Here is a 23770-nt window from a genome sequence, read left to right on the forward strand (position 1 = left end):
ATCTGGAGCAGATCGAGAGCTACGCCCCTGGCTATCGGGTCAGATTTGGAAACTTGAACTACACGGCCGACATCCGTGGAGACTTGATCTTCGACGGATTCGAGCCCATGACGGACGCGCCGCACAGTCGCGACGAGCAAGACGTAACTCTGCCGTCGGACAGTGTTCGGGAGATCGCATCTGCAGCTACTCCGGCCGTTAATCCGGAGCAAATCGCGTCATCCGAGAGTGGAGGGATAGACCCCGCCATGGAGGCCGCACTCTCAATGGAGATAGAGCCAGATACTGACTTCACCCCTTTCGAGAGTCGTGTCGCTGAACCACTGGATTTATCCCCGGCCACAGACTCCGAGCCGCCTACATCCGTGCCTGTCGAATCCGACTGGGCGCCGATCATGGAGTTCACCTCCGTGGATATCTTTCAGCACTCACCTTTCGGAGATGTGCTAAATTCATTAAGATCTCTCTCTGTCAGGAGAACCTTGGCTGAACTATGTCCGGCTAGAATGGGATGTGGACGACGAAGAAATTTGCCGCCCACCCACCACCCACTTAGTAGCCACTGTCGATGACTTAACAGACATGCTCGACTTCGACTCCGAAGAAATCGACGGTATGGACAATGATGTAGGAGACGAACAGGAACCACCGCCCTCAGGACGCTGGACCCCCACCTCATCATATGATATATACATGGTGGGCACCCCCAAAGAAGGCAATGGCGACGAGACAGCGGAGGATGACCCCTCCAAGAAGCAACCCAAGCGCCGACGTCAGCGGCGCCGCTCTAAGTCCCGCCACAGCAAGAGCAGTGATACTGCCACGGGAGATAATAACACTCCGGATAGCGCCGAAGACAATAACAATCCCCTCCAGCACGATGTAGAGCTGGAAGACGAACAAGCTAGTCCTCTAGAGCAGGTAGCAGATGGAGAACCGGACGAGGACAATTACATGCCTCTCTCCGAAGACGAGGCGAGCCTCGGCGACGACGAGTTTATCGTGCCTGAGGACCCCGTCGAGCAAGAGTGCTTCAAGCGCCGGCTTATGGCCAATGCAAATAGCCTGAAGAAAAAGCAGCAACAGCTTCAAGCTGATCAAGACTTTCTAAAACACAGGTGGACTGAGGTCCTTGCGGCTGAGGAGCATGAACTCGAACGCCCGTCCAAGAGTTACCCAAAACGCAGGTTGCTACCTCACCTCGAGGAGGAAGCATTGAAACCTCATTCACCAGTGTACGATGCGGCTGACCGGCCACTACGCGGCCGAGCCAGAGAGGCATTTCAGCCTGAAGTTCAGTCCGCACCCCGTCGCCACTCAATCAAAAATACTAAGACCCGGGGTTACACAGAGGACCTGCGAGACATATTCGACAGTAAGGCAAAAATTGAGAGGTCAATATATGAGACACGCGCACGCGCGCTGATGTCTACTACACAACCTTCTTCTTGTAGACGTTGTTGGGCCTGCAAGTGCACAGGTTTGTAGGACAGTAGCAAATTTCCCTCAAGTGGATGACCTAAGGTTTATCAATCCGTAGGAGGCGTAGGATGAAGATGGTCTCTCTCAAGCAACCTTGCAACCAAATAACAAAGAGTCTCTTGTGTCCCCAACACACCCAATACAATGGTAAATTGTATAGGTGCACTAGTTCGGCGAAGAGATGGTGATACAAGCGCAATATGGATAGTAGATAATAGTTTTTGTAATCTGAAATAATAAAAACAGCAAGGTAACGAATGATAGAAGTGAGCGTAAACGGTATTGCAATGTGTGGAAACAAGGCCTAGGGTTCATACTTTCACTAGTGTAAGTTCCCTCAACAATACTAACATAATTGGATCACATAACTATCCCTCAACATGCAACAAAGAGTCACTCCAAAGTCACTAATAGCGGAGAACAAACGAAGAGATTATGGTAGGGTATGAAACCACCTCAAAGTCATTCTTTCCAATCAATCCGTTGGGCTATTCCTATAAGTGTCACAAACAGCCCTAGAGTTCGTACTAGAATAACACCTTAAGATACAAATCAACCAAAACCCTAATGTCACCTAGATACTCCAATGTCACCTCAAGTATCCGTGGGCATGATTATTTGATATGCATCACACAATCTCAATTCATCTATTCAACCAACACAAAGGACCACAAAGAGTGCCCCAAAGATCTACCGGAGAATCAGGACGAAAACGTGTGCCAACCCCTATGCATAGGTTCATGAACCCGCAAGTTCGTCACCTTAACATACATCAAGTGGCACGCGGTATCCCATTGTCACCACAGATATCCACGGCAAGACATACATCAAGTGTTCTCAAATCTTTAAAGACTCAATTTGATAAGATCACTTCAAAGGGGAAACTCGGTCCATTACAAGAGAGAAGAGGGGGGAAGAAACATCATAGGATCCAAATATAATAGCAAATCTCGCAATACATCAAGTTCGTATCATCTCAAGAACACGAGAGAGAGAGAGAGAGATCAAACACATAGCTACTGGTACATACCCTCAGCCCCGAGGGAACTACTCCCTCCTCGTCATGGAGAGCGCCGGGATGATGAAGATGGCCACCGGAGAAGGATTGCCCCCTCCGGCAGGGTGCCGGAATGGTTCTAGATTGGTTTTCGGTGGCTATGGAGGCTTCTGGCGGCGGAACTCCCGATCTATCTTGCGTTCTGGAAGTTTTAGGTCACGTGGGTATATATGGTGCAGGGAGGACGTCGGAGGAGCCACGGGGGTCCCACGAGACAGGGGGCGCACCCTAGGGGGGGGGCGCCCCCACCCTCGTGAGCACCTCGTGTCTCCCTTGACGTGTGGTCCAAGTTCATCAGGTGTGTTTCCTTCCAAAAATAACTTCTCCAGTTGATTTCTTTAAATTTCGACTCCACCTGATATTCCTTTTCTTCAAAATACTGAAATAGGCATAAAACAGCAAATCTGGGCTGGGCCTCCGGTTAATAGGTTAGTCCCAAAAGTAATATAAAAGTGAAAAAAAGCCCAATATTTCCTAAAATAGTAGATAATATAGCATGGAGCAATCAAAAATTATAGATACGTTGGAGACGTATCAAGCATCCCCAAGCTTAATTCCTGCTCGACCTCGAGTAGGTAAATGATAAAAAAGAATTTTTGATGTGGAATGCTAGTTGGCATAATTTCAATGTAATTCTTCTTACTTGTGATATGAATATTCAGATCCATAAGATTCAAGACAAAAGTTTAATATTGACATAAAACAATAATACTTTAAGCATACTGACTAAGCAATCATGTCTTCTCAAAATAACATGGCCAAAGAAAGTTATCCCTACAAAATCATATGGTCTGGCTATGCTCCATATTCACCACATAATATATTTAAATCATGCACAACCCCGATGACAAGCCAAGAAATTGTTTAATACTTTTGATGTTCTCAAACTTTTTCAATCTTCACGCAATACATGAGCGTGAGCCATGGACATAGCACTATAGGTGGAATAGAATGGTGGTTGTGGAGAAGACAAAAAGGGAGAAGATAGTCTCACATCGACTAGGCGTATCAATGGGCTATGGAGATTCCCATCAATAGATATCAATGTGAGTGAGTAGGGATTGCCATGCAATGGATGCACTAGAGCTATAAGTATATGAAAGCTCAACAAAAGAAACTAGTGGGTGTGCATCCAACTCGCTTGCTCACGAAGACCTAGGGAATTTTGAGGAAGCCCATCATTGGAATATACAAGCCAAGTTCTATAATGAAACATTCCCACTAGTATATGAAAGTGACAACATAGGAGACTCTCTATCATGAAGATCATGGTGCTACTTTGAAGCACAAGTGTGGTAAAAGGATAGTAGCATTGTCCCTTCTCTCTTTTTCTCTCATTTTTTTATTTTTATATATTTTTTTATTTGGGCCTTCTCTTTCTTTATGGCTTCTTTGGCCTCTTTTATTTATTTATTTATTTTCGTCCGGAGTCTCATCCCGACTTGTGGGGGAATCATAGTCTCCATCATCCTTTCCTCACTGGGACAATTCTCTAATAATGATAATCATCACACTTCTATTTATTTACAACTCAATGATTACAACTCGATACTAGAACAAAGTATGACTCTATATGAATGCCTCCGGCGGTGTACCGGGATATGCAATGACTCATGAGTGACATGTATGAAAGAAGTATGAATGGTGGCTTTGCCACAAATACGATGTCAACTACATGATCATGCTAAGCAATATGACAATGATGGAGTGAGTCATAAACGGAACGGTGGAAAGTTGCATGGCAATATATCTCGGAATGGCTATGGAAATGCCATAATAGGTAGGTATGGTGGCTGTTTTGAGGAAGGTATATGGTGGGTTTATGGTACCGGCGAAAGTTGCGCGGTACTAGAGAGGCTAGCAAAGGTGGAAGAGTGAGAGTGCGTATAATCCATGGACTCAACATTAGTCATAAAGAACTCATATACTTATTGCAAAAATCTATTAGTTATCAAAACAAAGTACTACGCGCATGCTCCTAGGGGGATAGATTGGTAGGAAAAAACCATCGCTCGTCCCCGACCGCCACTCATAAGGAAGGCAATCAATAAATAAATCATGCTCCGACTTCATCACATAACGGTTCACCATACGTGCATGCTACGGGAATCACAAACTTCAACACAAGTATTTCTCAAATTCACAACTACTCAACTAGCATGACTCTAATATTACCATCCTCATATCTCAAAACAATCATCAAGTATCAAACTTCTCTTAGTATTCAACACACTCATAAGAGAATTTTATTATTAATATTGTATACCTAGCATATTAGGATTTTAAGAAAATTACAATGCTATTTAAGACTCTCAAAATAAACTAAGTGAAGCATGATAGTTCTTCTATTTATTCAAAATAAAACTATGACCATGCTCTAAAAGATATAAGTGAAGCACTAGAGCAAATGACAAACTACTCTGAAAGATATAAGTGAAGATCAATGAGTAGTCGAATAATTATGCAACTATGTGAAGACTCTCTAACATTTAATAATTTCAGATCTTGGTACTCTATTCAAACAGCAAGCAAAGCAAAATAAAATGACATCTAAGAATAGCAAACATCATGTGAAGAAGCAAAAACTTAGGATCAACCGATACTAACCGATAGTTGTTGAAGAAGAAAGGTGGGATGCCAACCGGGGCATCCCCAAGCTTAGACGCTTGAGACTTCTTGAAATATTATCTTGGGGTGCCTTGGGCATCCCCAAGCTTGACCTTTTGTGTCTCCTTAATTCCTCTCATATCACGGTCTCCCTAAATCTCAAAAGCTTCATCCACACAAAACTCAACAAGGACTCGTGAGATAAGTTAGTATAAACCATTGCCAAAACCTTATCATACTCTACTGTAGAAAATCACTAAAATTATTATTAAACATTGCATAATAAATGCCTCTGCATATTTAATAGTCCTATCCTCAAATAGAATCATTAAAGAAGCAATCATATGCAAACAATTCAAACATAACAGCAATCTGCCTAAACAGGATGGTTTGTGAAGAATGCAGCAACATCCATACTTCCCTAGCTCCAAAAATTATGAAAGAAAATTCCCACTGTAGTAAATTTATAAGAGCTTAATATGCAAAAGGTTTCAACATTTTATCACATTCTGACTCTTCTAGGGAATTATTGCAACAGCGGTAAACTTTCTGTTTTCAAACAGCAACATGTGGAATTCTAAAATAGGCTTAGTAAAGGCTATCAATGCCACTTTTATTGAAATAAAAGATGCAAAACATTGTTCTAAATAACAGAAAGCAAATTCTAACAAAATAAATTGATGCTCCAAGCAAAACACATATCATGTGGCGAATAAAAATATAGCTCCAAGTAAAGTTACCGATGAACGAAGACGAAAGAGGGGATGCCTTCCGGGGCATCCCCAAGATTAGGATCTTGGTTGTCCTTGAATATTACCTTGGGGTACCTTGAGCATACCAAATCTTAGGCTCTTGCCACTCCTTATTCCATAGTCCATCGAATCCTTACCCAAAACTTGAAAACTTCACAACACAAAACATAACAGAAAACTCGTAAGCTCCGTTAGTATAAGAAAACAAAAGACCACTTCAAGGTACTGTAATGAACTAATTCTTTATTTACATTTGTGTTAAACCTACTGTATTCCAACTTCTATATGGTTTATAAACTATTTTACTAGCCATAGATTCATCAAAATAAGTAAACAACACATGAAAAACAGAATCTGTCAAAAACAGAACAGTCTGTAGTAATCTGGATCAAACGTATACTTCTGGAACTCATAAAATTATCAAATAAACTGCTGGACCTGAGGAATTTATCTATTAATAATATGCAAAAATAATTAACTAAATAGCACTCTCCAAATAAAAATGGCAGCAATTCTTGTGAGCGCAAAAGTTTCTGTTTTTTACAGCATGATCAACAAGACTTCTCCCAAGTCTTCCCAAAGGTTCTACTTGGCACAAACACTAATTTAAAAGAATACAACCACATCTAAACAGAGGATAGATGAATTATTTATTACTAAACAGGAACAAAAATCAAGGAATAAAAATAAAATTGGGTTGCCTCCCAACAAGCGCTATCGTTTAACGCCTCTAGCTAGGCATGATAATTTCAATGATGCTCACATGAAGGATAAGAATTGAAACATAAAGAGAGCATCATGAAGAATATGACTAGCACATTTAATTCTAACATGCTTCCTATGCATAGGGATTTTGTGAGAAAACAATTTATGGGAACAATAATCAACTAGCATAGGAGAGCAAAACAAGCATAACTTCAAAATTTTAAGCACATAGAGAGGAAACTTAATATTAGCAATTCCTACAAGCATATGTTCCTCCCTCATAATAATTTTCAGTAGCATCATGAATGAATTCAACAATATAACCAGCACCTAAAGCATTCTTTTCATGATCTACAAGCATAGAAAATTTACTACTCTCCACATAAGCAAATTTCTTCTCATTCGGAATAGTGGGAGTATCATAAGAGACTCGAATACTATAAATTATTTCCACATTAAAAGAGTAATGTTCAGAAAAGGGGTAACCATAATGACAAGTTTTATAAATATAATCCTCACTACTTTTTATAGCATAAGTATCATCACAATAATTATCATAAGTAGGAGGCATGTTATTATCATTATGAGTTTGTGTATCAAAACTTGGTAGACTAAAAATATAATATTCATTAAGCGTAGCATCCCCAAGCTTGGGACAAACATTAATCGCAGCAAATATATTCTCAAATATGTCATCCCCATCAAACATAGCTTCCCCAATCTTGGGCCTTTTCGTATCATAAGCATAATCACTCTCATCATTAATAGCATGGATAGCACCAATAGTATAGCAATTATTATATTCTTCCAAGCAAGTGCCAAAAAGATTTTCAAGATTATAAGAACTATCATTATCTTCCACAATTATATTTTCATGAGGCACAATAGTAATAGGAGCAACTTTATTCGGGAGAGATACCTTTTTACCTCTCTTCCTTTTTCTTTTCTTCTTCTTCACCACACCATGTGTGGATTCAATCCTCTTTTTGGAGCTCCTTATTAATGAGATTGGTTGAATAAAAGGCTCCTCCTCGTTACCTGATTCATCATAAGAAATAATAGGAGGATATTGGGAAGTCTCTTCCCTTTCATTAGTATTCTCTTCATCCTCTATTTGTTTTCTTTTCTTTATGTAATTGGCAATATAAGGATTTTCAATGCAATTCACCGCACAATACATATAAACCTTCTCTAGATCAATATCGAGGAATTTCTCAAGGTTATACTCTGGAATATGCTTAGTTTGACATTTCAATTCTTCATAACCCAAAAGCAAACTTAGTTCATTATAATGCGCAAGGGAAATCAAGTTATCACAATTTTTGGACACGATTCGGTCATGAAACAATTTGCATTTGATATTTAAATGACCATGTTCATTGCAAAGTTCACAAGTACGGTAAAGATATTTTAAATTTTCGGCACTCTCATCAAGACTTTCTTGCAACAATTTAGTTTCTAAACATTTATGCCTCTTGCAATATCTATCTTCCCTATCTGGTGTGTACTTGCAAACCCAATCTACTCCACAAAAATTGACATGTTTATAGGAGGTATTTTCATCATAACTAGTGCAATCATCATTAGCATCATGGATATTCAAAGAATTCTTACTAACAACATTGCAATCATGCTCATCATTCAAAGATTTAGTGCCAAACATTTTATGGATTTCTTCTTCTAGCACTTGAGCACAATTATCCTTCCCATCATACTCACGAAAGATATTAAAAAGGTGAAACGTATGAGACAAACTTAATTCCATTTTTTTGTAATTTTCTTTTATAAACTAAACTAGTGATAAAACAAGAAACTAAAAGACTCGATTGCAAGATCTAAAGATATACCTTCAAGCACTCACCTCCCCGGCAACGGCGCCAGAAAAGAGCTTGATGTCTACTACACAACCTTCTTCTTGTAGACGTTGTTGGGCCTGCAAGTGCACAGGTTTGTAGGATAGTAGCAAATTTCCCTCAAGTGGATGACCTAAGGTTTATCAATCCGTAGGAGGCGTAGGATGAAGAAGGTCTCTCTCAAGCAACCCTGCAACCAAATAACAAAGAGTCTCTTGTGTCCCCAACACACCCAATACAATGGTAAATTGTATAGGTGCACTAGTTCGGCGAAGAGATGGTGATACAAGTGCAATATGGATAGTAGATAATAGTTTTTGTAATCTGAAATAATAAAAACAGCAAGGTAACGAATGATAAAAGTGAGCGTAAACGGTATTGCAATGTGTGGAAACAAGGCCTAGGGTTCATACTTTCACTAGTGTAAGTTCCCTCAACAATACTAACATAATTGGATCACATAACTATCCCTCAACATGCAACAAAGAGTCACTCCAAAGTCACTAATAGCGGAGAACAAATGAAGAGATTATGGTAGGGTACGAAACCACCTCAAAGTTATTCTTTCCAATCAATCCGTTGGGCTATTCCTATAAGTGTCACAAACAGCCCTAGAGTTCATACTAGAATAACACCTTAAGATACAAATCAACCAAAACCCTAATGTCACCTAGATACTCCAATGTCACCTCAAGTATCCGTGGGCATGATTATACGATATGCATCACACAATCTCAATTCATCTATTCAACCAACACAAAGGACCTCAAAGAGTGCCCCAAAGATCTACCGGAGAATCACGACAAAAATGTGTGCCAACCCCTATGCATAGGTTCATGAACCCGCAAGTTGGTCACCTTAACATACATCAAGTGGCACGCGGTATCCCATTGTCACCACAGATATCCATGGTAAGACATACATCAAGTGTTCTCAAATCTTTAAAGACTCAATCCGATAAGATTACTTCAAAGGGGAAACTCGATCCATTACAAGAGAGAAGAGGGGGGAAGAAACATCATAGGATCCAAATATAATAGCAAAGCTCGCGATACATCAAGATCGTATAATCTCAAGAACACAAGAGAGAGAGAGATCAAACACATAGCTACTGGTACATACCCTCAGCCCCGAGGGAGAACTACTCCCTCCTCGTCATGGAGAGCGCCGGGATGATGAAGATGGCCACCGGAGAAGGATTGCCCCCTCCGGCAGGGTGCCGGAACGGGTCTAGATTGGTTTTCGGTGGCTACGAAGGCTTCTGGCGGCGGAACTCCCGATCTATCTTGCGTTCTGGAAGTTTCAGGTCACGTGGGTATATATGGGTGCAGGGAGGACGTTGGAGGAGCCACGGGGGTCCCACGAGACAGGGGGGCGCGCCCTAGGGGGGGCGCGCCCCCCACCCTCGTGAGCACCTCATGTCTCCCCTGACATGGGGTCCAAGTTCATCAGGTGTGTTTCCTTCCAAAAATAACTTCTCCAGTTGATTTCGTTCCGTTTCGACTCCATCTGATATTCCTTTTCTTCAAAATACTGAAATAGGCATAAAACAGCAAATCTGGGCTGGGCCTCCGGTTAATAGGTTAGTCCCAAAAGTAATATAAAAGTGGATAATAAAGCCCAATATTGCCTAAAACAGTAGATAATATAGCATGGAGCAATCAAAAATAATATATACGTTGGAGACGTATCACGCGCCAACATGGGATGATTATCGTCGCGTCGGATACACCAAGAGTAAATCCGGCCGGGCCGAATACAGCAGACAAGACTCATACGAACTGCGTCGGGATATAGCCCGGCACAGAGGTGCCACACACCCCCTATGCTTCACTGATGAAGTTATGAATCATGAATTCCCGGAGGGTTTCAAACCCGTAAATATCGAATCATACGATGGCACAACAGATCCCGTTGTATGGATTGAGGACTTCGTCCTTCACATCCACATGGCTCGCGGTGATGATCTACACGCCATCAAGTGCCTCCCACTAAAACTCAAAGGACCAGCTCGGCATTGGCTGAATAGCTTGCCAGCAGATTCGGTCGGCAGTTGGGAGGATCTGGAAGATGGATTCCTTGACAAATTCCAGGGCACTTATGTGCGGCCACCGGATGCTGATGACTTGAGCCACATAACCCAGCAGCCAGGGGAATCGGCCAGACAATTCTGGACAGGGTTCCTGACTAAGAAAAACCAAATTGTAGACTGCCTGGATCCAGAGGCCCTAGCGGCATTCAAGCATAACATCCGCGACGAGTGGCTCTCCCGCCACCTCGGCCAGGAGAAGCCAAAGTCCATGAAAGCCCTCACAACACTCATGACCCACTTTTGTGCAGGCGAGGATAGCTGGCTGGCTCGCATCAACAACACATCGAGGAATCCGGATACCTCGGATACCAAAGATGTTAACGGTAGGCAGCGTCGTAACAGACCAAATCGCCGCAATAACGGCAATAACACCGAAGATATGACAGTCAATGCCGGATTCGGAGGCTCTAGATCCGGTCAGAGGAAAAAGCCATTTAAAAGAAATACTCCAGCTCCATCCAGTCTGGATCGCATACTGGATCGCTCGTGTCAAATCCACGGCACCCCCGACAAGCCAGCCAATCATACCAACAGAGAATGCTGGGTGTTCAAGCAGGCCGGCAAGTTAAATGCCGAGAACAAGGACAAGGGGCTGCATAGCGATGACGAGGAGGAGCCTCGACCGCCGAACACAGGAGGACAGAAGGGGTTTCCCCCACAAGTGAAGAAGGTGAACATGATATACGCAACCCACATTCCCAAGAGGGAGCAGAAGCGTGCACTAAGGGACGTCTATGCGATGGAGCCCGTCGCCCCAAAGTTCAACCCATGGTCTGCTTGTCCGATCACCTTCGATCGCAGGGACCACCCCACTAGCATCCTTCATGGCGGATCCGCCGCACTGGTCCTAGACCCCATCATTGACGGATTTCACCTCACTCGAGTCCTTATGGACGGCGGCAGTAGCCTGAACCTGCTTTATCAGGATACAGTGCGAAAAATGGGTATCAATCCCTCAAGGATCAAACCTAGCAAAACCACCTTTAAAGGCGTCATCCCAGGTGTAGAGGCCCATTGCACATGCTCAATCACACTGGAAGTGGTCTATGGATCACCGGATAACTTCCGAAGCGAAGAGTTAATCTTCGACATCGTCCCATTTTGCGGTGGCTATCCTGCACTGCTCGGACGGACAACATTTGCAAAATTCAATGCAGTGCCGCATTACGCATACCTCAAGCTCAAGATGCCAGGACCTCGCGGGGTCATAACAGTAAATGGAAACACAGAACAGTCGCTCCGTACGGAAGAGCACACTGTGGCTCTTGCAGCAGAAGCACAAAGCAGCCTGTTCAGGCAGACCACTTATTCGGCGTCATGGCCCCCGGACACCTTCAAGCGAGTCCGGAACAAGCTGCAACAGGATCGCCTGGCACGATCAAAGCTCACCTAGAAAATCGGCCCCCGTCCCAGTCCAAGTGAAGCGACGAAATCCGTGCCACGCGTACATAACTACGCATTGAAAATACCATGGACATAGGCGGGGGCACGATCAGGACACGCACCACATTGTGGCTTAACCACACTAGGGGCTGTATACCTTTGACATTCCTTTTCTCTTTCAGGGCCTAACTCTCTGGGAACCTGTTCCGGCAGTACAATCGCTGGACACATTCCGGAAGCAACAACCAAGGCGGCAAGAAGCTAAGATGAACACGGAACCGCCAGGTGGTCTCTAGTAATAATTCATATACCCGCTTTTCACTATTTATGCGTAGCTTGCATTGGGATAGGACACTTCAAATTGTCCTACTTTATGCTTATTGCACTACTTGTACCAAGTACGCTTCGACGTATCATTTAAATAACAATGCATATCATTAATCTATCATTGCATTATTTAAGTTTTTCTCTTTCTCTTATATGTCCATTTACGACAATCCGCACCCGCACGTGCAGGTATGGTCAGTTCGCCAGGGGACCTTGTTTACCCCATAATATGGCGCAAGAAGTCCGAACACTTTCGACAGTGCGGCACCCCAAACTTATAGCATTATATGCATCAGCTTCGAATCATGTCTTTGGTCAAATGTTGGGTTGCCCGGGTCCCATGCTTTGGTACCTTACGTTCGCTATACCGGCTAAGGTAGCAGTGGGAGAACTACTGCGATTGTGTCCCGGTTCTTCCGGATGAGCACCTCAGTAGAGAAAGCCAAAAACTGACTGTCATGATAAGGCGAGAGACTGGTCGCTGTTCGAGAGGTCTCAAGTCCTTAAAGACTTTTTCCACTTCGGGTGAGGAGTCGGCCTTGTCCGGCTTAGGCGTGTATAGCGCCCCAAATTCGGCCCTCCGAATACCAGGGACTTCGCCAAAAATTTAAAATTATAGACTTCTATGACTAAGTGAGAGTGATAAAGCATTATAGTCGATTGCCTGGTTCGTTGCGCTGAACACATCCCTTGAAGGACCCAAACTTGGGGTAAAGAGTGTTCAGGTTTATCCCGAACACCCCAGTACTAGTTACACGGGGATAGAAGCCGACGACTGTCCAACTCTCCGATTTTATAAACGGCCGCACAAAAGGTAATATTTTAAATTAAGAAAGCGTCGCATGGCGCCAACGAACTCGTTTCATATTACAGGATCACATGAGCATGTTCATTCAAAAATTACATCCTTGGCACACTCATCTTCCACTAAGCGGGAACCCTTCAGGACACTCTCATAGTAATTCTCGGGGCGGCGATGCTCCGTGCCCTCCGGCGGCCCCTCCTTCACCAGCTTCACGGCGTCCAGCTTCGCCCAATGCACCTTCGCCTGGGAAAAAGCCCTGTGTGCACCCTCGATGCAGACGGACCGCTTGATGACTTCAAGCCATGGGCAGGCTTCCACAAGCCGCCTCACCAGACCGAAGTAGCTGCCGGACAGGGGCTTGCCAGGCCACATTCGTACTATAAGGCCCCTCATGGCCTGTTCGGCCGCCTTGTGGAGTTCGACCAACTACTTCAGCTGGTCGCTCAAGGGCACGGGGTGTTCGGTCCCAGTATACTGAGACCAGAACAATTTCTCCATCGAGCTCCCCTCCTCAGCCCGGTAAAACTCCGCGGCATCCAGTACACTGTGGGGAAGATCTACAAACGCTACTGGAGAGCTCCGAACTCGGGTAAGAAAAAGGAAAGTCTCCTTCACGTGCTTGCTTTGCATAATGAATGCCTTACCCGCTGCTATCTTCTTCACCGCGTCAATCTCCTGGAGGGCCTTGTGGGCTTCGGCCTTGGCGCTTCGGACGCTTTCAAGCGCCTGCGTGAGTTCGGACTCTCGCGTCTTGGAGTCAAGCTCGAAGGACTCGTGCTTTTTGGCGAGAGCCTCGAGCTCTTCCTGCACCTCGCCTACTCGGGCTTCTTGTTTCTCCGTTCAATGCGTTCTTTGGCCGCTTTGTCTTCGTCCTCGGACAATGCCTTCCTCAGGGTCGCCACCTCGGTCGTGGCCCCTGACAAATCCATGATGGTCCTATCACTTTACACCCGAACTTCTTTTTAACTATATAGACAAGGGTATTTCTTACCTTTGCTCTCTTCGAGCTACCTCTTGGTAAGGTCGAGCTCGTCCTCGGACCACTTCAGGTCCTGCTTCAGCACAGAGACCTTCGCAGTACGTGTGGCAGCGGCTAGCAGTGAAGCATGTACATACACATAGACATACTCTAATTAGACTCCTGGGTTATCATTTGATCCTCTATTCGACTTTTCCTCGCGAACGCCGAACAGAGCATCAGGGGCTACTATCGATGTGGTAATATTTTATTATATTTTCATTGCTTACCTCAAAGCATGTTAGGAGGCTGGCGCAAGCTTCGGTCAGTCCGTTTTTGGCGGACTGAACCTTCTCGACCACCGCATTCACAATAGTGTGGTGCTCTTCATCGATGGAAGTGTTGCGAAGCGCTTCCAGCAAGTTGCCTGGTGCCTCTGGTTAGACAGAGGACACCGGCACGGATGGTTGGCCCCCCTTAACGGGAGACCGACTGCCGGACTCCGGAACCATCGAAGGTTCCAGCGCAGTGGCCGGCTGGTGGCCGAACTCGGAGCCCGTAGGGACCTCGCTCCGTTGGTACCCAGGGTCCGGGAAGTCGCCTCGAGGCGCCCCCAGGACCACCTCCCCTTGGCTTGGTGCCTTTTGAGACAACACCTCGGCGTTTTTTTGACTATGTACTGCAAGGCAATAGCCTCACAGTCTTTTATTAAACCACAGAGCCAAAGTGTACAAAGTTACAAAGTTAAGAGAGAGGAGGAGAGAGTAATACTTACAAAAGAAATGATTAGGGTAAGGAAGCTATCCAAGAGATTAGACTATTCCTATATTTACATTTGATTCTATGTGCTAAAAGAGAAATGTCATGCAAAAAATTCCTCCTCCATGCCCTGAAAGAAGGTGATTCATTCCTGAAGATCTTCCCATTTCTTTGTGTCCAAATATTCCAAGTGGCAGTGAATACTATATCAGAGAAAAAAGGATGTCCAAAATCCCTCCTAGCATCAGAAGCCATGTCATAAGTGGTCTGGTTTGGTTGAGGACTCCATGAAATACCCAGGTAGTTCCAGATACGCTGGCTAAAATTGCAAGCGAAGAAGAGATGTGTCCTGTCCTCATGTGATGCCAAGTGACATATAACACAAGTGTCATCCTGGATAATCCAATGCCGCCGTTGCATCATGTCTCTAGTGTTTAGGCGATCCATCAAAAGGAGCCACCCAAAAACCTTAAACTTCAAAGTACAAGAACATTTCCAAATCCACCTGAATATGGGATCAACCACTGTGTCCGAAAAGCATGACAAGTAATAAATCCTGGACTGTTAGTCCCCAGACTTGGAAGGCCATTTCCAGACATCATTTTCCCCATCTTGAAGATTAACCATAGTAAGCAATGCCTGAAGATGATTAAACTCCTCAAAGGCCTCAGCAGACAGTGGCAGATGGAGATTGTCAGTTGGGTCTGGTAGCTCCAGAATATCCTTGACTGTTAGAGTGTCATCGATCACAAAGGAGTGGAGCCTCGGAAACTGATGTTGCATGCTAACTGTATTGTTGCCAAGTTGCCAACGGTCAAGCCAGAAGATCACCGTATCCCCCGATCGAACTAGTGGAACTGCCAACTTGCAAAACTTATCATACAGCTTGAAAACATCTCTCCACCAGAAAGAACCGCAACTTTGCGTGACTTGGGGGGGCGCAGAGGCGTAATAAGTGTCCCAAATAAGAGATACCCATGGTAAGTCCATCTTATTGAAGAACTTAAAAAGATGTTTGATGAGCAAGGCATCATTTTGAATGCTCAAGTCCATAACTCCCAGACCACCAAAAGATTTAGGACGACATACCAAGTCCCAAGCCGCCAAAGATTGTCGGGGCATATCCGTGTTCCCTCTCCACAAGCATTGCCGCATAATCCGCTCAAGCTGCTTCAAGATACCCTGCGATAGCGAAAGGGTGCACAAGAAATATATTGGCATAGAACTAAGGACAGACTGTAAAAGTTGGAGCCGGCTTCCTTGATTCAAGAGACAAGAGGATGCAGATAATCGTCTCTCAATACGATCCACCAAAGGCAACAGATCATAAATTTTTGGCCGGGAAGTACCCATTGGTAGGCCCAGGTAAGTGAATGGCATGGAACCAACATCACATCCAAGCAAGGTAGCAACACGTGTGCCCTCGTCCTCAGTCATATTGATGGGTATCAAAGAGGACTTACAGAAATTCACCCTTAGTCCGGTTGATTTGGCAAAGACTTCAAGCATTTCTTTGAATGCAATGAGCTGGCTATCAATAGCAGGAAGAACGATGAGTGTATCGTCAGCATATTGTACGATCAGATAGTCCATCGATGTAGTTGGGATTGGCAAGGTGAGAATATTCCTGGAGCACATCTCATTTACAACCGATTGAAGTAAGTCCACCGCGATCACAAAGAGTAAGGGAGATAGCGGATCACCTTGGCGAACACCTGAACGACAGACAAAGTGGTTACCAGGCACTCCATTCAAAAGAACCGAAGAGGAGCCTGTGGACAGAATGCTGTCAATCCAACTTGTCCAACGATCATCAAATCCCTTACATTTCAAAATCCTAAGAATTAGCTCATTCTCAATGGTGTCAAACACCTTTGTGAAGTCAAGTTTAAGAAGAATGATAGGCCTCTTGGAAGCTTTGCATTGGTGAATGTATTCAAAACACCACGGCAGACAGTCCTGTATGGATCGACACCGTAGAAAACCATATTGGTTGCGGTGGATACATTTCAGGATCACACCCTGAAGACGATTTGCCAAGAGCTTGGTTAAGAACTTTAAACAAGTATTAGTCAAAGATATGGGCCTAAAATCGCCAACATATTCAGGGCTTAGCTTCTTCGGAATGAGGGTGATAAGAGATGTGTTGAGACACTCCAAATTACATTTTCCCTCATAGAATTCTTGCACAAGTTTCATAAAGTCCTCCTTAAAAATAGGCCAACATTTCCTTAAGAAAATCCCAGTAAACCCGTCTGGTCCCGGAGCACGATCAGTAGGCATATTCTTAATTACCGTATCCACCTCAGAATCAGTGAACGGTAAAGACAACTCCTCTAGACCATCAATTCAGGTAATTAATGTGTCCAGATCAAATCCCATATGAATGCCTTTTGATTGGCCCATTCGCTGATTAAAATCAGCCCAGAACATTCCCGCCAACGGTTGATGGTCCGTGACCACATCCCCCTCCACAGACTTGATCGAGGAGATAGTATTCCTACGGAGTCTTTCCGTAGCCATGGCATGAAAAAAAATTGAATTATCTTCTCCAACTTTGATGTTTCTGATCGTGCAACGCTGCTTCCAATAGATAAATTGCCAATGTAAGATATCCTCAAGATGCAATTTAACAATTCTACGAAAATTGAACTCTGGGCAACTCAAAGGCCTAATTTCCTCTAGAATATCCAGGAAAATAATCACTTTATTACAATCAGCAATTAAAGCTTTGACTGTGGACAGGTTTAAATGCCATTTCTTGAGAGCATATCGGAGGTACTTAAACTTAGCCGAAATTGTTAATGCAATCGACGATTTTACCACTGGCCTATTCCAAACTTCAGCAACACAGTCAGCAAACCCGGGCAAATCCACCCAATAATTCTCAAAGCGGAAAACCTTTGCCTTGGGGATACAAGTGGCAATCGAGACCACGCACGGCACATGGTCGGAGGCAGTGCGTGCAAGTGGAAAAACCATTGTGTTGGGGTGGTCTGATGTCCAAGTAACCAAAGTGAAAAACCAATCTATCTATTCTAGAAGCGGTGAGGTTTGCATATTCGACCAAGTATATTGACGCCCCTTGATTGGCAACTCAACAAGTCCCAAATGACCAATTATCTCATTAAACAAGAAGATATCGTTAACATCACCTCCCGGAAGATTGCGGTTCTCCAATGATCTCATGAAGTTGAAATCACCCAAAAGCAGCCATTCTGACCAAACCGAATATCAAGATTATATAACCATTGAACAAATTCATCACGGGCAGGGCCTTGACATGGGCCATAAATAGAGACTAGAGACCAAGTTTCTAAGGTATGTTTGGATTTAAACTCCACAATTATCCCATAGGATTTGGACTCGATTAAAGAACCTATGAAAAAGGATGAATTCCAAACGACCACTGTAGGATCGAAAGTATGTCTAGAGGGGGGGTGATTAGACTACTTGACCAAATAAAAACTTCACCTTTTCCCAATTTTAGTTCTTGGCAGATTTTAGCTATTTTGGGACAAGTCAAGAAATCATCACACAATTCAAGCAAGCATGCAAAGAGTATATTAGCAGCGGAAAGTAAAGCATGCAACTTGCAAGAATGTAAAGGGAAGGGTTTGGAGAATTCAAACGCAATTGGAGACACGGATGTTTTTCCCGTGGTTCGGATAGGTGGTGCTATCCTACATCCACGTTGATGGAGACTTCAACCCACGAAGGGTAACGGTTGCACGAGTCCACGAAGGGCTCCACCCACGAAGGGTAACGGTTGCGCGAGTCCACGGAGGGCTCCACCCACGAAGGGTCCACGAAGAAGCAACCACCCACGAAGGGTCCACGAAGTAGCAACCTTGTCTATCCCACCATGGCCATCGCCCACGAAGGACTTGCCTCACTAGCGGTAGATCTTCACGAAGTAGGCGATCTCCTTGCACTTACAAACTCCTTGGTTCAACTCCACAATCTTGTCGGAGGCTCCCAAGTGACACCTAGCCAATCTAGGAGACACCACTCTCCAAGAAGTAACAAATGGTGTGTTGATGATGAACTCCTTGCTCTTGTGCTTCAAATGATAGTCTCCCCAACACTCAACTCTCTCTCATAGGATTTGGATTTTGTGGAAAGAAGATTTGAGTGGAAAGCAACTTGGGTAAGGCTAGAGATCAAGATTCATATGGTAGGAATGGAATATCTTGGTCTCAACACATGAGTAGGTGGTTTTCTCTTAGAACATATGAGTTGGAATTGTGTATGTGTTCTGATGGCTCTCTCCATGAATGAAGAGCAGGTGGAGGGGTATATATAGCCTCCACACAAAATCCAACCGTTACACACAGTTTTCCAATCTCAGTGGGACCGAATCAACAAACTCGGTCGGACCGAAAAGGTAAACCTAGTGACCGTTAGAGATTTTCGGTGGGACTGACATGCAACTCGGTAGGACCGATATGGTTAGGGTTTGGGCATAACGTAATCTCGGTGAGACCGATTACACAAACTCGATGAGACCGAGTTTGGTAATAAGCTAACCAGAGAGTTGGTCAGGTAAACTCGGTGGGACCGATTTGCTCTTTCGGTGAGACCGAAAAGTTACAAAAGGGAAACATAGAGTTTACATTGCAATCTCGATGGGACCGATTCGCTCTTTCGGTGAGACCGAAAAGTTACGAAAGGGAAACAGAGAGTTTGCAATCCCATCTCGGTGAGACCGAGATCCCTATCGGTAGAACCGAATTGCTAGGGTTTGGCAGTGGCTTATGACAAGTGAAACTTGGTGGCGCCGGATAGAAAGAATCGGTATGACCGAGTTTGGCTTAGGGTTTAGGTCATATGTGGATATGGGAAAGTAGTTGAGGGTTTTGGAGAATATCACTAAGCACATGAAGCAAGAGGCTCATTAAGCAACACCTCATCCCTCCTTGATAGTATTGGCTTTTCCTAAAGACTCAATGTGATCTTGGATCACTAAAATATAAAATGAAGAGTCTTGAGCTTTTGAGCTTGAGCCAATCCTTTGTCCTTAGCATTTTGAGGGTTCCACTTTCACATCCATGCCATGCCAATCATTGAGCTTTCCTGAAATAGTCATCTTGGAATAGCATTAGCTCAATGAGCTATATGTTGTTATGAATTACCAAAACCACCTAGGGATAGTTGCACTTTCAATCTCCCCCTTTTTGGTAATTGATGACAACATATAGATCAAAGCTTCGACAAATGATAATAAGCATGAAATATATCGTCGCTTTGAGAAGTATGTGACAAGTAAGAGCTCCCCCTAAATTTGTGCATATTTAAAATTTGCTTTGGACTGCAAATGCACAAAGAGTTAGAGTCATGGGTTACTCTTCCATGTCACATACATCTTGGTGGAGCGCTTAAAATGATAAGAATGAAATACATGCACTCATCACCAAGAAAAGTGAATGATCACATAAGATAGATAAGATAATAGCATTCACCAAGCATTAAGTGTAGCTTATGATCAAACACATGATCATCAATGTCTCACGAGCAATGACATAGTATCTCACACAAAAGCAAACAAGGTTCGAAAAACCACCAAATAAAACAAGAGAGAATAAAAGCAACACTCTCTCTCGAAGCCTATGATCTATACATTTTCTCCCCCTTTGGCAACAAGTTACCAAAAAGTTCCTAGAAAATGCATAGTGCTAGATCGACTCTCAGGCTTGATCTTCAGGTGGTGGTGGAGTCCGGAGAACTCCAAGGTAGTACTCTTCGTTGTCCTTGATGTATTGCCAATCAACCCATCTCATATCACAGACAATTGGCTTCTTGTCTAGCAGCACTGTCTCATAAAAGTCTTGCTGCTCCTTGATGTGAAACCTGTAGTCAACTGCAGTCCTTCTCCTTGAAGCATACGGGTCTGCTTCTCTCCACTTCTGGAGCCCTGAATCTCTTCTGAGCTTCATGTCCTCAGCCACAGGATGAGCATCATTGTGGTCTGGGATCTTGGGCTTGAGCTTTCTCAGAACGTGCTCTTCATCATCTTCTTCAGCAGCTTCACGCACTGGGGCCTTGTTCTTCTCAGTTGTAGGTATGCTCCTCGTATTTCTCTTTGGGGCAGACTTGGGCTCGGAGGCAGCTTTGGGTGCTTCTTTGGGCTTGGATGCAGCAGCCCCTGTCCTGATAGCATCACCCATAAGCTTAGGTGCCTTAGGTGCTTGTGCAGCAACCTCTTCTTCTTTCTCTTCTTCCATGATGGAAGCCTTTCCAAGCACTCTGGCTACGGTCTTCTTGACCCTTTCCTTCCTTTTCTTTCCTTCAGCAGCAACTGGCTCAATGGTTGCAGGCTTTTCAGGAATCTGAGTTGAAGCTCTGGCCTTTGGCATAGGCTGCCTGCCTGCTGGCCTTTTGATCTTCATCCCTGGTTTTATGCCCTGTGCTGGCTCAACTCTCTTGGAAGTTGCTTCCTCTTCTGCCACATAATCCTCATCTTCTGAGTCTGAGGTTCTCTTCTTTCTCTGTCTTGTGGCAGCTTTAGGCAGATTGCTAGGGGTGCTCCTGCTGCCATCATCTGAGGAACTTGAGGGACTAGTGCCCTCACTCATCTGCACTTGCTGCTCTGACAAGTTCTGGCTATCACTTTGGTCTGACATGATGCAAACTCTGACTGCTGACCCTGTGAATAGGTTATATATGAGATAGAGTGGATGAGCATCACAAAATGCAGAGATTTTTGCAAAAGAATAATTCAAAAACTTAGTTTTAGTTTCCCACTGAAAGCATCTCGGATCTACCGATTTCTAAACTCGGTGATACCGAAGCAGTTTTGGCACCTAAACTAGTGAACTCGGTTAGACCGAGTCACAGTTCGGTGGCACCGAGACTGCTAGGGTTTCACAGAGTTCCAAAATCGGTCACACCGATTAGTAATTCTCGGTCAGACTGAGTCTCACTTGTGCAATGGCATAAGCCAAATCGGTGGGACCGAGTTTTTCAACTCGGTGGGTCCGAGATGGTTTCGGCGGAAACCTAACCCTAAAATTTTCGAATTAAACCAAATCTACGAGTTCATTGACTGGATAGAAGTTTAACAAACGTGGCAAGAATCATGATGATCACAATGTGCTAAGAATCGGATTGGGGAATAGCACAAAGATCGAGTCCATACCCTAGTTCGGCGGAGACTCGCTACGGTGGCAACGGCGGGGTTGAATTTCCGTTGAAGGCGACGGAGACCAGCGACTGGAGGCGGCTGGCGGCGAGGAGACGATCCGGAGACCAAGTTGGCAGAGTAGGCTATCGCGCAGGCGAAGGGGTTCGGAGAAATTTCCAAATTTTTGCTCGTGACTATATATAGCCCGACCCTGTCGGTGTGACCGAGTGGAACAACTCGGTGGCACCGAGATGCAAAACTGTATACAGTTGTTGCAACTCGCTGTGACCGAATGGTTCAAATTGGTTGCACCGAGATCGAAAACCTAGATCAACTTAATGATCTCGGTAGGACCAAAAGTAGGGTATCGGTCAGACCGAGAATCATAAAGAGGTTTTGGAAGTTTAAGTCTATGACGAATCGGGGACTCCGAGCGCTCCTCGCACAGAGTGGTTCGAATCTGACTTGATCAAATTTTGTGATGTAGCATGAATAGAGTTTGAGACGAGAAAAGCATAGATAGATAGAGGAGGTTCTTAGGCATTCTTGTCCATCCACTTGGGAAAAGGAAATAAAACCAAACAATCAAAACAACAAGTGGATGTCCTCAAATGAGTAAAATATGCAACCAGCATGCTCACACAATAAGATGCCAAATGAAATATGTGACAAGGCATGCACAACCAATTCTAGCATCTATCAAGCAATTTGCGATGACAAGGTCATCTATATATGAGTATATTGACTTAGGAGTCAAGTGAAAACACTTGATCATAGGTCATACTCATCGTTTAAGCTCAAGTGGGGTTACCACTTTTACATAAAGCATTGTTGTGTTCACATCTTTAGAGTTGCTTTAGCTCAAGTCTTAGAGTAAAGCTCCCCCTAGATGTGATATCCCCCCTTAGAGGGATGAACTAACCTCGGGTTTTGTCGATGATGACTTCATGTAGATGTTGAAGATGTGGATGCTCAATGTTGATGTAGATCACTTGGAGCTATCCATTTGAGTGAATTGCACTTTCAATACCTACATGGGTTAGTCCCACAAGGAACAAACAAGGATATCCATAGACATAGAGTGATGCACACACAAGATGATGTCCATGAAAACTTTTAGGTTACCTTGTCCCTTGTCTTACCAACAAGAGGGTTTGTGACTCCATGAACTAGTGCAAGATGTGGAAGTTGATTGCACTTGTTCTTGCCAAAATGATAAGAGTGAAGTATGTTGGCGGAGTCACCCTCAAGAACTCTCTAGTTCTTCTTCTTTTGGATCCACACCATCTTGATGGGAATCCTTGGAGTTGTAGTCGTACTTTATGAAGTGGAACTTGAAGTAGTCTTGGGAATCCACTTGACTAAGGTCTTAGGAGCTTCTTCAAATGCATCAATTTCCTCTTGAAGCTTGTCCTTGCCTTTTTGCTTGTAGTCTTGTGGTGGAAGATCATCTTGAGCTTGTGTCCCCTTGAAAGAAGTATCATACTTCTCTTGTTGAGGAACAAACTTTGTCTTGGGGTATTGATCTTCTTCCCACTAAACTCCATTGGCATTGAATTTTCGTTCAAAACCAACACCTTGATTCTTCCGGTGCATTCCTTGCTTGTGCACAATTTCCTCGAATTGCTTACTCCCGGCAAGGCTTTTGTACACTCCTTTCTCTATAATTCCCTTCAATAAGTTATTTTCTTGCTCAAGTGTAACTTGGCTAAGAGAATCATTAGTGGAATCAAGAGAACTACTAGAAGCAACAATATTGGATTTAGCATGATCATTGTTACTGCTAGAGGAAGAATCTTTCTTGTTCTTGTTACTAGACTTGACTTGAGGCATGTAAGTGGATAAGAGTAAACGCTTGGCAATGTAA

Source organism: Triticum urartu, chromosome 5A (genome assembly GCF_056163025.1).
Source record: "Triticum urartu cultivar PI428250 chromosome 5A, HENAU_Tu73, whole genome shotgun sequence".
NCBI lineage: Eukaryota > Viridiplantae > Streptophyta > Magnoliopsida > Poales > Poaceae > Triticum > Triticum urartu.